This window comes from Trichosurus vulpecula, chromosome 4 (genome assembly GCF_011100635.1).
Source record: "Trichosurus vulpecula isolate mTriVul1 chromosome 4, mTriVul1.pri, whole genome shotgun sequence".
Classification (NCBI taxonomy): Eukaryota; Metazoa; Chordata; class Mammalia; order Diprotodontia; family Phalangeridae; genus Trichosurus; species Trichosurus vulpecula.
The window spans coordinates 110,587,937-110,597,014 of record NC_050576.1 but is presented as its reverse complement, the minus strand read 5'-3'; the positions used below and the strand labels follow the sequence as shown (position 1 = coordinate 110,597,014).

Genomic DNA, 9,078 nt, shown 5'->3' with positions numbered 1-9,078 from the left:
TAATAAGATCAGGGTTTAAAGCTGAAAGGGACCTCAGAAGCCAGTTAGTCCAACCCTCTTATTTTATATTTGCCCAGGGCATCCAGGTAGAAACTGATGACACTGGTATGTAATCCCAGCTCTCCTTCCTCCAAATGGAGTCTTCTTTCCATAACATGTATGTTTACTGCACATTTATATGTACGCACTTGGACAATCCCTTCCCTGGTCCATGTGTCTGTGCGTGGACATGTGTGTGCTCACAAATACTGGGCTCTGTCTGTGTTAAGCAGAGCTCCGAAGTGAAATAAAAATGAAACCAGCAGCTCCATATCAGAGCCAGGCTGTGCTGGGCCATCTTGGCAATCCTGCTCATTCAGTGGAGCACAATCTAACATCACATCCAATTAACCTCCATCCTCAAGTGGGCTCTCAGTTTCCTCTTGGGAAATGCAATTTAGGTCGTCCCAGTTAGGCTGGCTTCAGTTTACAAAATAACTCGACCTTTCAGTTGCACTCAAGAGGAAATGCCCCCTGAGCAGGGGTGAAGGAGAGTTGTGATGACGTCAAAGCAGTGTTGTGGGGCATATGGTCACACATGCAGGGCACCTCCAACCAGGACCAAAGCTAAGCTAAATATGAACATTCACTGTGTGGAGATTTCCTCCTTCTGATAACCAGGCCTCTTGCCTTTTAGCTCCTTTGGGTGGTCTTACTAAAAACCTAGGGTTTGGATAGTGTCAGAAAGAAAGTAAACACACAGCAGCATTCCAGCTCCTGCCTTTTCCCAATGTATACAAGAAGGAGAGGAAGGAATCAGCAGCTAGTTGTTCACTGGAATCTTCCCTGCCATATGCCCTCCAACGTGTTAGCTTCTTGGGACTTTCAAGAGCTCTCATGTTAAGAAGTTGAATAAGGCCAAGACGGTAGATTAGAGGCAACAACTTAACCAGACTCTCCAGGCATTCCCCTCCAAACAACTCTAAGATAATGGCTCAAATCAAATTTTGGAGGGGTAGAGTCAACAAAAGGTTGACTTGAGATAGTTTTCCAGCCTGACAACTCAGAATATCAGCAGGAAATGTCTGTGACACGGGAGTTGGGACTGGCCCAGAGTGTGCAGCTGCAGCAGCAGTTTCAGGAGCTATCAGCCCAGAGATGGCAAGGGGGTCAGACAATTAGTCAGAAGGAGATTACAGGGGATCCTTTGCTGGCACTGGGTGCAGCTGGTGATGATTAGTAACTCTATTGCCCATACGATGTTCTGGGTCACAGTTCCAAGGCAGGCAGGAGTGCTTGTGGCTGCAGGAGAGCAGGCACCCTGATCACAGTTCTAGGGCCAAGAATAGCACTAGAGCTTGTACCTACAGGGGAGCAGGGTCCCTTCCTGAATAAAAGCCAGAATGCAGACAAGGTAAGCAGTGACCATCTTGGAAGTAGCAAAAACTTGCAGACCCCAGGATTAGCTCTAAAAATAGCAGCACAAAAAGCCTAAAGCTTGGTATGGTGCCTCCCAACCCCCATGGGAGCAGAGTCCAACTTTAACATAAAGTACAAAGTCAAGAAATAGGCTGGAAAAATGAGCAAACAACAAGAGCAAAAAAAAAAGAAAGAGAAAAGAAGTTGACCATAGAAATGCTAAAGTGGCAGTGAAGACCAAGGCAAAAACTCAGAATAAGATAACAATGTAAAAACCCCAATAACCAAAGCTCAAAGAAAAATGCTATTTGGGCGAAAGCCTAACAAAAATTCCTGGAACAATTAAAGAAAGAGATAAAAGTGGTAGAGGAAAAATTGGGAAAAGAAAAGAAACAAGATTGATAGAATCAAATGGTAAAAAGAGAATTAACAGCTTGGCAAAAGAGGCACAAAAATTACTGAAGAAAATGACACCTTAAAAAGTAGAATCAGTCAAGTGGGAAAAGTGATATAAAAGCTTACTGAAGAAAATAATTCCTTAAAAATTATAATTGCACAACAGGAAGCTAATGATTCCACGAGACATCAAGAAACAATAAAACAAAGTCAAAAGAATAAAAAATGGAAGAAAATGTGAAAAGTCTCATCAGAAAATCACCCATTCTGAAGAACAATTTGGAACTATGCTGAAAGGGCCATAAAATTGTGCATGCCCTTTTACCTGATACTACTACTGTCTGTACCCCAAAGAGATCAAAGAAAAAAGGAAAAGGACCTATACATACAAAAATATATGTAGCAGCTCTTTTTGTGGTGGCAAAGAATTGGAAATTGAGGGGAAAGGCTGAACAAGTTGTAGCACACGATTGTGATGGAGTACAATCGTGCTGTAAGAAATGATTGGGGGGACAGTTTTAGAAAAACATGGGAAGACCTATATGAACTGGTGCAAAGTAAAGTGAGTAGAACTAGAGATCATTATACATAGTAAAAGCAATATTGTAATGATGATCAACTGCGAAAGATTTAGCTATTCTGATAAATACAATGATCCAATTCCAAAGGACTCATACTGAAAAATGCAGTCCTCCTCCAGAGAAAGAACTGATGAACTCTGAGTGTAAATAGAAGTACAGTTTTCCCACTTTATTTTCCTTGCTTTTTGTGATATAGCTAATATGGAAATAAGTTTTGCATGGTTTTACATGTATAACTGATATATTGCTTGCCTTCCCAGTGGGTGGGGGAAGGGTGAAGGAGAGGACAAGAATTTGGAACTTGAAATTTTACAAAGAATGATAAAAATAAATAATAAATAATAATTTTGCTTAAAATATGGTTTTAAAAAAGTTGAATCAGATGCATCCCGGTTTGGAAGACTCACCAGGATCCCTTTACTTGTAGGCTCCACAGATCAGTGTAGAGCTGGGGTTGATGTTTTTTTGTGTCCTAGACCCTTCTGGTGGTCTGATGAGGTCTGTGGACCCTTTGTCAAAACAATGTTTTAAATGCACAAATTAAGATACTTAGGATTTCAAAAGAAATCAATTTTATTGAAATGTAGTTATCTATAGATGTATGTATGTGTATGGATATGTATGTATGTATGTATACATATGTATATAGAGATCTATATCTATCTTTGGCAGTTTATGGAGGCAGTTGTGAGATACGTACACACGCATATAGATATATATGTATGTATTGTTGTTGTTGGGTCATGTCTGACTCTTCATGACCCTGTGAACCTTACCATCCATGGAGTTTCCTTGGCAAAGATTCATGAGTGGTTTGCCCTCTCTTTCTCCAGTGGATTAAGAAAAACAGGTTAAATGACTTGCCAGGATCATGCAGCAATAAGTATCTGAGACCAAATTTGAACTCTGGTCTTCTTGACTCCAAGCCCAACACTCTATCCACTGAGCCATCTAGCTGCTCTATCAAAATATCTATATCTACACACACATATATACACACATATATCTATAATAAATACACATATATGTATGTGTGTATATATTTGCATATATATGTGTGTGTATGTGTATACAGAGAGAGAGAGAGAGAGAGAGAAAGATGTTGGTAAACTCCCGGTAATAGGCAAGAGCTCTGGGTGTAGATTCAGAAGAGGTGGATTCACATTCTGACTCCAACACTTGCTTGTTATTTGACCGTGGGTAAACTGTTTCACCTCTCCGAGACTCAGTTTCCTTTACTATAAAGTGGAAGTAATGATGCTCGTGTTTCCTACTTCAAAGGGTTGTCATGGCAGTCCAATGGCTAATTCGTGAACAACAGTATTTAAAGTCGGCAACTGTTCTTATTTTTTCTGTCATAGGTTCATAAGACCATAAAACGATAGAACCTAGAGACCTTAGAGACAATCTAGTATAACATCTTTATTTTATAAAGAAAACTGAGGCACTTTCTGAGGGGAGGGGTGGCGGGGAAGGAGGGCGGGGTGGGCAGGGGAGCAGGGGCGCCTCCTCACCTGCATATCAGCCGGAGCCCTGAGGACGAGGCTGGATCTTGGAGCCAAGACCAGCGGTGGCACGGAACGCGGGGCCGCGGGGCGCGGCGGGGACGGTGGCCCAGAGCTGCCTTCTCTAGCCGGAGCTTGGAGGCGAACGGCCCGGGGGCCGCTTATGGCTGGGCTTGGAGCACAATGGTTCCCAGACATTGTATCCCCAGAGCTTTGGGCAGCGCAGCCTTGGATCTGGGCTCCTCCCTCACATGAGCGTGACTCCCTCTCCGCCATGAACGTCCTAAACATCAGCGAACTCTGCTGCCTCTTCTGCTGTCCACCATGTCCGGGACGAATCGCAGCCACATCAGCATTGCTGCCTCCAGAGCCTACCTACCCCTGTGTGGCCGAGGCTGAGCCGGGTTCCAGTGAAGGGGGCTGCACCCCGGGGCGCGGTTCTGGGGGGACCCTGGGCCGCTGGAAATTGCCCTTGACGGAGCGACCCGACTTCGAATGTACACAGCATGATCTAGACACGACTGAGGTCTTCTTTACCAAGAGCAGTCGGGGGAACCGCATCTCCTGTATGTACGTCCGCTGTGTGCCAGGGGCCAGGTTCACGGTTCTGTTCTCCCATGGCAATGCAGTGAACCTGGGCCAGATGAGCAGCATCTACATTGGCCTGGGCACCCGCATTAACTGCAACATCTTCTCTTATGACTACTCAGTCTACGGGGTGAGCTCAGGAAAACCCTCAGAGAAGAATCTCTATACTGATATCGACGCTGTTTGGCAGGATCTTCAGACCAGGCATGGCATCAGGCCAGAGAACATCATCTTGTACGGGCAGAGCATCAGAACGGTGCCCACCGTGGACCTGGCCTCGAGCTACTAGTGTGCTGCTGTGGTGCTGCATCCCCCCCTCACCTCGGGCATGAGGATCTCTTTCCCTGATACCAAGAAGGCCTATTGCTTTGATGTCTTCCCCAGCGTTGAGGTCTTCAAGATCACGTGGCCTAAGCTGATAATCCGGGGCACCGAGAACTAGGTGATTGACTTCTCATATGGACTAGCGCTGTATAAGCGCCTCCCGAAAGCTTAGGAGCTACTTCGGGTGGAGGATGCTGGGCACAACGACATCGAGCTCTACAGCCAGTACTTGGTGCACCTTCAAAAGTCCATCTCACAGGAGCTGACAAACCAGGGCCACTGAGGCCCCCAGGGGGCCCCTCGGGGCAAGATGAGAACCAACAGGCAGAAGGGCTCAGGGAACCTGCAGGGAGCTTGGAGCCATTGCTGATGAGTGACAACTCACCAGGGTCAGCCCCCTGGAGGATGGGGGAGTGGGGAGGATTCCCCACCCCTGGGCTTGCCTCCACGGATCCAGTGCCCATGGCCTCTTCTGACATCTGCTCCCCTTCCAGGAGGGGGGAGGGACAGAATGACCCCCATGTTTCTCCCCACAAATTCCACAGTGATGACCCCAAACCGCTGCTAACACTGGGGCTGTCTCCACCACCTGGGAGGGGCTGGGCAATCCAAACCCCCTCCTCTCCTGCTTCCCTTTCCTCTACCAGAAAAACAGCAATAATCCATCTGCCAAGTGTGATAGGGGAGGACCTCAGCAGACCTCATTCTCCCTGACATCCCAGATTCCTGGGAAGGCAGTGACTGCATGAGAAAGACATGCCCTCCCTCCCCCCACAGCTCTCTCTGCCAATCAGGGAGGGCTAGTCCTGCCACACTCCAAGTCCCAATGTGGCTACCTCCCACCAGGGCCTTCATGACTTCAGACACCCAAACTCCCCTTTCCCACTCTCCCCAGGATGTACAGATATACGGATAGATGGAAATATATTTACATTCATTTTGGAAGCAAAAACAAAGAAATTAAAGATTTAAAATTTTAGATTAAAAAAAAACCTGAGGCCCAAAATGGGCCTGCACCAGAGCCAGATATCTTGTTATACTACCTGGGTGTGCAAGGACAGGGCCCTGAGGGAATTTCTTCTAATCTTGCTCATGAACACAGATTACATCATTGTCACCTTGGAAGGCACAGAGAGCCTGGCCCAGAGAAAATAAGACACAAGATAGCTAATTTTTCAAGAAAGGGAATGAATCATGACAACAACTAGCTTCAAGTGCCTTGGAAGGGACCAGAGATGTGCAGAGGAAGTACAGGAAAATGTTACATGAGGAAAATCCTAGCTTAGTCAGCTCAATAGGGTCAGTGGGACAATCAGGGACAATGAGAGGTCACTGGGCCAAGGAAGACAGAGCCTAAGCCTCGGGTAACTTGGGGCAAGGGCCTAAGAAAGGCTATAAAAGAAGAGAGAGAGTTAAAAGCAAACTGCATCCAAGGGCCCACAGCTTTCTCCTCTTTAGACCTAGGCAGCTAGGTGGTTCCATCAATTGAACACTGGTCTTGGAGTCAAAAAAGAGTGGATTCAAATCCAGCCTCAGATCCTTGCTAGCTGTGGGAGCCTGGACAAGTCACTTAACTTCTGTCTGCCTTGGTTTCCTTACCTGTAAAATGGATAATAATAGCACTGACCTCCCATAGTTGCTGTGAGGATAAAATGAGACAATATTTGTAAAGTGCTTTGTAAACCTTAAACAACTATATAAATTCTTGTGGTGGTGGTGGTGGTGATGATGATGATGGTGATGATGACATACTGTTGGGATCCTGGCCTTTTCCTTTCACTTCTACCTTCATCCATCTCCTATAGTGATGCTTAAAAAGCAGGCATTGCATAGATCCACCCAGTCAGCCAGTGGGAACATAAGTGGTCTTACTGCAGTTGATAAAGTATTTCACATTTCAAATAGACAGATGCATTACAGGTATAATACTTACAGATTCCAGTTAGCTCCAAGAAACTGAATTTATGCATCAAGCTCCAAAATGGTCTCTAATTTCCCTTCCTACTTCCCCTTTGCTGTTATTATCCCAAATCTTGCCCAGGGTCTCTTCTCTTAGCACACTGGGGCAGTGAAGAAGCAAAGTATTTCTTTCTGGGGTTTTTTTTTAATCCTCTTTTGTTTCAAGTCAAAAGTCTTTCCACAGATGTTTATACTCAGTTGAATAATTCTATCGCCTCATAGATTCCCCCACACGCAAATTTCCTGAACTAGTCAAAAATAGCCTTTTCTTCCCATCAAAAATTAGCTGATGAATTTAAATTTTAAAAAAATTCAAACCACTTTTTCTCTTTCCTGCCTACTAGTCAGCTTCCCTGAGCTACAAGTCTTCCACCCCTAACCTCCTCTTATGCCACCCACCAGAAGCTCTTCAATAACTTGCATCAAGTTATCCTGCTGTCTCATTTAGTTCTTCTTCAAAGCTCCCTTCTTTTTATCCCCACCTCTGCTCCATCACACACTTCCCAACAGCCCAGATGAGTAGTTCAGAAGTCACACCTTTTCTGATCTTGTCATTTTCTCAGTACAAATATAAGCATTTTCCCACATTTATAATTTTGTCTACAGTAGAAAGTAGCTATGAATTTAACAGCTGAGAGGGGGATAGGAAGAGGTTGCCTCAGGGTTGTTTCTCAGCTGATAGTGAGTTCAGAGTTCCCCTATATGCTAATTCTCCACCAAGAAAGCCACTCTTGGCTCCCAAACTGGACTCTGGAGATGAGAAATCAGTTCAACATGATATTTTTTTTCTCCCAACCGCTTTAAAGACAGATTGTATCTGTTCATTGAAAATGGAGAATGCTCTTGAGTACAAGCACCCACTCATGTCCGTAAAGTGCGGAGCTCTGAAAAGATCTATCAGGCTAAACATAGAGAGGATTTAGGGGAAGGCAAAGTCATTGCAATGATAAGATCATAGGATTTAGAGCTAGAAAGGAGAAGAGAAATGACTTTTCCAAGGTCACATGGGCAGTAAGAAGTAAGACTGTACCCATAACAATTCTTCTAACTCCAAATCCAGTACTCTTTCTATCACATTGGGGAGTATATGAACCTTAGTCCTTCACACACAGATTACTAACGTTCTCCTTCTGACCTCACCATTTCTGCCAGTGGCACCACTGTTGAGCCATTCTCTCATAATCTTGGTGTTATTTTTTTTTACTTTTCCTTCTCACATTCAATCACTTATCTAATATTGACTATTCCATCTCTGACAAATATCTTTATTTTTCCTCCTCTCCACTCCCACTGCCACCACCCCAGCATAAGACTTTGTTACTCTCAGTTCTAACGATTCTTAGTAACTTCCTATTATATCTTCCTGCCTTAATCCTCTCCTCTCCTCAATGCATCTTTATAGCACTGAAAAATAACCTTTTGGAATACGCGTGTATCTACTCAAGTATCTTTCTATGATCAACTGAGCAAATTCCAAATGCCTTTGACCGGCATTCAAGACCCTTCATAACATACCACCACCCAGTCAGTCCTATCTCATGTTACTACACATATTCTATGCTCTGGTCAAACTGGACACTTGGTACCCTGGAATACAAAATGTGGTCTCCTACTGTCATATCTTTGTCCAAGCTGTTTTCCATGCCTGGAATGCACTATATCCCTCTTTTCACCTATTGAATTCCAACTCATTCTCTCAGAGCCCTATTAAAATGCCACCTCCTTCATGATCCCATGTTAACAATGACCTTCCTCCTCAAACCTCACATAGCACTTTGTTTCAAAATTCTTGAATGTGTTTATCAGTAATGTTGCATATTCTATTTATCTATGTTGGTCTTATCTTCCTATGAGACTATAAGCTGCTTTAGACTGGGATCGTATCTTAACTAAATTTTGTTAATACCTACAACGCAAAGGCAAAACTGGAAATTGAGAAGATGACCATAAACTGGGGAACGGCTGTTATATATGATTGTGATAGAAAACTATTGCGCTATAAGAAATGATGAGCAAGATGCTCTCCAAAAAACCTGGAAAGACTTACATGAACCAATGCAAAGTAAAGTGGGTAGAACTGGGAGAACACTGTATGCATTAACAGCAATACCATACAATGTCAACTATAAACAATTTAGCTCTTCTCAGCAATACAATGATCCAAGACAATACTAAAAGACTTATGATGGAAAAAATGCTATCCATCTCCAGAGAAAGAACTGATGGAGTCTGAATGCAAATCAAAGCATACTTTTTCTTTGCTTTCTTTATCTTTCTTGGGTTTTGTGCTGGGTTTTTTTTAGTCTGTGTTTTCTTTCACAACATGA

General features: G+C 43.9%; 1 pseudogene; it reads left to right on the top strand.

Moving 5' to 3' along the window:
• Positions 1-4,154: 4,154 nt before the first annotated feature.
• On the top strand, positions 4,155-5,075 carry LOC118849022 (annotated as a pseudogene).
• The last annotated feature ends 4,003 nt before the right edge of the window (positions 5,076-9,078 follow it).